General features: G+C 45.8%; 1 pseudogene; it reads left to right on the top strand.

Annotated features, from left to right (window-relative positions):
• LOC119272122 lies at positions 1–1,885 on the top strand (annotated as a pseudogene).
• Positions 1,886–6,192: the final 4,307 nt, after the last annotated feature.

Raw genomic sequence — 6,192 nt, forward strand, 5'->3', positions numbered from 1 at the left:
CTGGGAAAACTACCACTTGTATGAAATATGCTCATTATCATCAGAAGATAGGATTCAAACCAGCACTGGTTTGTGCTGATACATTCAGGGCTGGTGCTTTTGATCAGTTAAAACAGAATGCGACAAAGATCATGGTTCCTTTTTATGGAAGGTACACTAGTACCTCTTATCACTTCAACTGCTAATATTATGATTTGTTATCTCTTGTTTTAACTAATTGTTGTGTCACTGCAGCTACATGGAATCTGATCCAGTAAAAATTGCTGCTGAGGGCGTGGAGAGGTTTAGAAAAGAAAATTGCGATCTCATAATTGTAGATACAAGTGGAAGGCACAAACAAGAAGCAGCCCTCTTTGAAGAAATGCGCCAAGTTTCAGAAGCAACGGTAATACGCTCAGAACTCTTACTTTCAGTTATAACCTGAACCAAATGAAAAAAAAATCTCACCTGCATTGTGACGATATCATGCAGAAACCAGACCTGGTAATATTTGTGATGGACAGTAGCATTGGTCAGGCTGCCTTTGCTCAGGCCCAAGCATTCAGGCAAAGTGTTCCGGTTGGTGCTGTAATTGTTACAAAAATGGATGGCCATGCGAAAGGAGGTGGCGCACTTAGCGCGTTAGTATTCACTTCCCTTTTCTTACACTACCCTCTTGGTGCCATTTGCTCTTTCTTAGTTTATGAATTGAATAACAAATTAACAACATTAACATATCAGAACCTGAGAGCACTGTAGCGTACATAACATCATTAACATTTCAGAATAGTACACCTAACGTTCTTGTTTCTCTTCAGTGTCGCAGCAACGAAAAGTCCAGTGATATTTATTGGAACTGGAGAACACAAAGACGAGCTAGAAGATTTTGATGTGAGACCATTTGTTGGTCGCCTATTAGGTCAGTGTAAATATTAGGTGTGGCGTCTTACCTGTGTATTCCCTTTAGCTGGCCTCCTTACATTGTGCAATTGGCAGGTATGGGAGATTTGCCGGGCTTGATGAAGAAGGCTCGTCAAGTCGTACCCGCTGATCAACAACCTGACCTTATGAAGAGACTGATGGAAGGAAACTTTACTCTGAGACTTATGTACGAGCAATTCCAGAACCTTGGTAAAATTGGCTCTATTGACCAGGTAAGCTTGCTTTAGTCTTTCAGTTTTCTTGGATGTATGGTGAAATGTAATACCGCAGTAAATCAAGGGCTCGATTGCTGTTTGATATAGCGAACAACATATCAAATGTTGACTATTTTTATCTTTGTAGATCTTCTCCATGTTGCCTGGATTTAGTTCTGAATTGATGCCACAAGGACATGAGAAGCAGGGTGAGGCCAAGATAAAGCGGTATATGACGATGATGGATTCCATGACAGACGCAGGTAAGTTGGGTTGGTGGGCCGACCCATGCGTATTTATATATTACTAAGACCAACACCCTGGTGGTTTATTGTGCTTACGTCCAAATATCATTGTAGAGCTTGACAGCGAAAATCCGAAGCTGATGAAGGAATCCCGAATTATTCGGATTGCTCGGGGATCTGGCCGGCCTGTCAAGGATGTCTTGGACATGCTGGAAGAATACAAACGGCTTGCGAAGGTGTGGACCAATGTAATAAAACGGCTAAGGAAGTCAAACAAAGGAAACACGAATGCTCAGCACATCAGCAAGTCTCTCCCTCCAGAGCTACTGACTCAGATAGGCGGCATTGGTGGATTACGGTCTCTGCTGAATCAGACGGTCTCAAAAGAAATGGGCGGTGGTGATAGGTAACTTGAACGGATTATAAGTAGGTTGCAACTGTCAAATCTTCGAGACTCTACATGCAGAGTTTTGAACTAGAGGGTACACGCGCGCCAAATTGTAAATTGGTTTGTTCATGGTAACACTGTAGCCCCCAATGGTTCTAATATAAAGTTATTGAATGAATTATCTGTTGGTAAAGGCAAATCGGGAGATATTTTTCCAGATTGATCCACTTAAAAAAGATTTTGTGCTAAACTTAAAGCACTTGAATTAACCTAGTTTTGTTTTGTTAATACCTGGACTACATATGTAATTGTTCTGCCCGTTGATAGTCATTGATGGTCATCCCAAAGTTTCCGGTAAAGAACAATCCCACATTATCTGCAGTTCAGTATAGAACTAAACAAAACTAAGCTAAAGGAGTGTAAAAATAGACTATTATGTAAGTGCAATGGTAGGCTATCTCTATAATATTTCATCAGTAAGCTTGATTTTTTTAAATTCGGAGCTAAATATCAATTTATCTACATACATTCAAGTCGGACGATTCTGCAGTCAAATGTTAGTTGATTCAAGTTGTGGAATATATACTTTCTGCGTATGTTTTGCAGTCCGTGTCAATGTACAATCTTTGTCCAGTAGTATAACTTATAATTGTCTCAGCAGAGACAAACATGAAAAATGATACCACTAAATATGACCAAAACATGAAGAGCTTAATTCATGGAAATTGAACAGACTATCTACATGAAGCAATGTTTTCTTACCACCTTTTGGATCGCTGTTAAGTAGGCATGAGAAGAAATATCACATTGTGAAACGGTACACGAGCATCTGAGAATTTGACAGAAGCGTCACTTTAATATTTTAACGAAGGCTACAGAATTTGGAAATCTCAGTTAAACTTCTCCTCTCCATGATTCCCTCCATAGACTGACAATGTTGCGGTTAATTTTTGAAAATGTAGACAGATAAGAAAATCTTAATTATCCCTACACCTTTTCATTAGCACTGACATTCATTTCTTCTTGTGTGGCTGATCGAAAAATTTCCAAATTCCCTCGGTGCGAAATCTAAAAGAGTGTGAAACATGTTGCTCCTTGCAATCAACATCATTGGATGCTTTGCAGGATATCATGAATCACCACACAACATGTGTAGAAGAAGAAGCATCAGTTTTTATATTTTAACGAAGGCCACAAGATATTGAAATCACAGTTAAAACTTGTCTTCTCCATGATTCCCTCCATAGACTGACAATGTCAAGGTTTTGTCGAGGTTAATGTTTAATTTGTGAAAAGGCAGTACAGATAAAAAAATCTTTATTTTTCCTAGACCTTTTCACTAGAAAAAAAGGGAAAACAGAAAGAACAGTAGACGACGAGCCTCTCCTTCTCACCACAGTGCCAATGCTCACCAGAACCCAAGCTTTGGTGGTGGCGTGGTGCCATGGCTGTGAGTCTGTAACTTAGGAAGGCCAGGTACTAAGGAGTAGGAAGGAGAGACCACAAGATCACAAGGGGAAGAAAAGAGATTAGCTAGAGATCGCTCAAGTTCGGGACGGCCAACCCCACGGCAATTCATTGGTGCTGGCAACAGCAAGCAGCAGGCAGTGCGTGGTCGAGATGAAGGACCGTGAGCAGCAAGAGGCACACAAAAGGGGTGCTGTAACACCATATCGCCATAGGAGCATACCAGGACTGAGACCGTCGCCACCTGCTGACCACATCGATGCCTGCGAGGATAAATTACACGGAGCTACGCAACCAAAATTGATCCCAAACCAATAAGGTAGAACCTTGTATTTGAGGGCAGCATGCATAGGTTCTTGCGTTTGCTTGTGTCTTGTTCTGCTACCACTTTCACTCGTTGCCTCCCCACGAGCAGCGTTGGACTCCCACAATCGGAGCGTCATTTCGTCGAGCACCTTGACCGCGGCGGCGTCGACGACCTCCAGCCAGCGGAGGAGCGCGAGCGTCGACGGAGGCCTGGCGGAAGACCACACGGACATGAGCACGAGCAGCGCTGGGCTCCCACGGAGGCAGCATCATTTCATCGAGCATCTTGACCGCGGCCGCACTCGCTGCTCGCCTCCTCGACGCGCCCCGTCAGCGGGCTGCACGGGGACGGGGCGGGCGCCCAGGACGCGGTGGCCGGCGGGCGTAGTAGACGCGTCCCGCCCGCGCCGCACCGTCCAGGCCACAGCTGCGCCCTACCTCATCATGGCGTCCTCCACTGTCTCCTGCTCCTTCCCGACGACGGCGTCGCCGAGGCACCGCGCGAGGACGACGGCGTGAGCAACAAGGAGGAGGAGGAGGTTGCTGGTCGCTTGCCTTGTAGACGGGGCCGAAGCCTCCTCCTTGTTGCTCTCCCGACGACGAGGGCGAGGACGATCGAGCCCACAGCCGCGCCCGTCCGCCCAGGCAGCGCCGCGCCCGCTCGCCCGCCCGCCCACACGCCATGGCCACACGCAGCGAGCTCCGGCCCGGCCACGCCACAGCCACACGCCGGCGGACGAGCTGCCGCGGCTCCGGCATGCCGCGGGGGCGGAGTCGGGCGCCCGCCCATGCCGCGGCGCCACGTAGTCCAAGCAAAGCCTTCCACCCGAAGCAAGCAACACAGCCGCGAGAGCGCGAGCCAGAGCACGGCGGGGGAGGCAAGCGCGAGCCAGAGCGAGGTGGGGGAGGCGACCTGGCGGAGCAGAGGAGGGCTCGAGCGCGAGCCGGCGGGGGAGGCTGCAGGGGCGGAGGCGAGCGCGCGGGCGGAGCAGGCGGGGCGGCGAGCTCGGCGGGGCGGGACGGAGAAGGCGGGGCTGGGCGAGGGAAAGATTCCCACATGCACGGGTGGGCCTAGCAGGAAAAAGAGGAGAGAGAGTGAGGAGAGAGGCCGACATGTGGGGGTTTTGCATGCAAAAAGGAGAGCCGGCGCCCCCAAGTGCCCCCCGGCTTTTTGGGTTTGGATCGGGACCGCCGGACGTAACTTCAGCCAAATTCGGCGCTATTTGAGCTCTTGGGGTCCTGGCTGGGAGAAAAATTAAGCGCCGGCGTCCAAAAAGTGCTCGTGGGGGGCATCCGGGGGGCCGGCTGGAGATGCCCTAAGGAAGCACCAGCAGCAAGAGTACAATGATATATCGTAAACTATCATGATCCATTGCATAAATGTTACTTCAGAGACAAGTTTAGTGAGGTGTGGTGAGAAATAGCATGAAGATTAGCCCGAACTCACTTAAATATGTAAACCAGCAATGGTATAATTAAATTACATTGACCTGCAACTTCAAATAGTTGATTGCATCATACTCCCTCCGTCCCATATTAATTGACGCTGAAATGGATGGATAATTAATATGGGACGAGGGAGTAGATTATTGTGTGGTCGTGGATACTGAAATATCCAATTTCATATCCATCGTAAAATCTTCTAGGAGCAGATTACATTGCATCTGTTCTCATATTTTTCACCTTTTCTTCTCAAGGCATCACATAGAAGTAAACTACAGGCCAAGGACAATATTATATTATCATGTGTTTTGTGTTTCAGTTCAATAGACTGATCAAAGAAATACATAACCATGTAATTTCTAAACTGTCATAGCAGTAGGCTAAAGTCAAGAATAGCCAAGTTGCATGTCATGTAAGCCACGATCATGTAGTATCTTGTTCTTGTCAACATGCATGAGGATAAAATTAGACAATTAGTTCATCTTGTCATGCAAAGTAGGTAGTGATTCACAGCATGTTCAAATACAAGGTGTACTCGTCATGATATTGATTTGTAGACTACAGAAGCATCTATAGGGAATTATTTCAACCAAGATCACTACCTGTTAGCACATGTACCTTTACGCTGATTTAACAGGTTCACATGCACCCTATCTATGAAAATACTAACATGTCCTGAAACTTAAAGCCTCTGTGGTGTTGCTCTGTCATGTGTATTGTTACATGCTTGTTCTGAACAAAGGGATAAATGGAGTAATTATACTGCTAGGAGGACCAGGGAAACTTGTAAAATGAGGCTTTTGTCAGATAAATGACTGCACTTTAGGATCCAAATTTTGATTACACTTCACCATTATATTCAGAAAAGGACATGTACTTCAGTTAGTACCACCAATATTAAATTTGACGATTAATTTCAGAATACTGTCATAGCCTATATTCATGTACCAGCAGAACTTGATCTCCAGGAACCATCAAGCTAAGCAGATGTTGAAATTGGTTATTTCACCTCTGTTTTGGTGTGCAAGTTACACATGCTTAAAACCTAAACTAATCTGTGCAGGATAGAGTTTTGCTGAAACAATTTTTGACAATTCCAGATGATGATCATGTGACCTCACTATGCTGGTTCACATTTAGTCCTTGTACACGTATCAAATAATCGCAACTGTCGTAGGACCCAGTTAAGCACTTAAGAACCAAGATAAACTGAATGTTTCAGGCTGGG

This window comes from Triticum dicoccoides, chromosome 3A (genome assembly GCF_002162155.2).
Source record: "Triticum dicoccoides isolate Atlit2015 ecotype Zavitan chromosome 3A, WEW_v2.0, whole genome shotgun sequence".
Taxonomy (NCBI): domain Eukaryota; kingdom Viridiplantae; phylum Streptophyta; class Magnoliopsida; order Poales; family Poaceae; genus Triticum; species Triticum dicoccoides.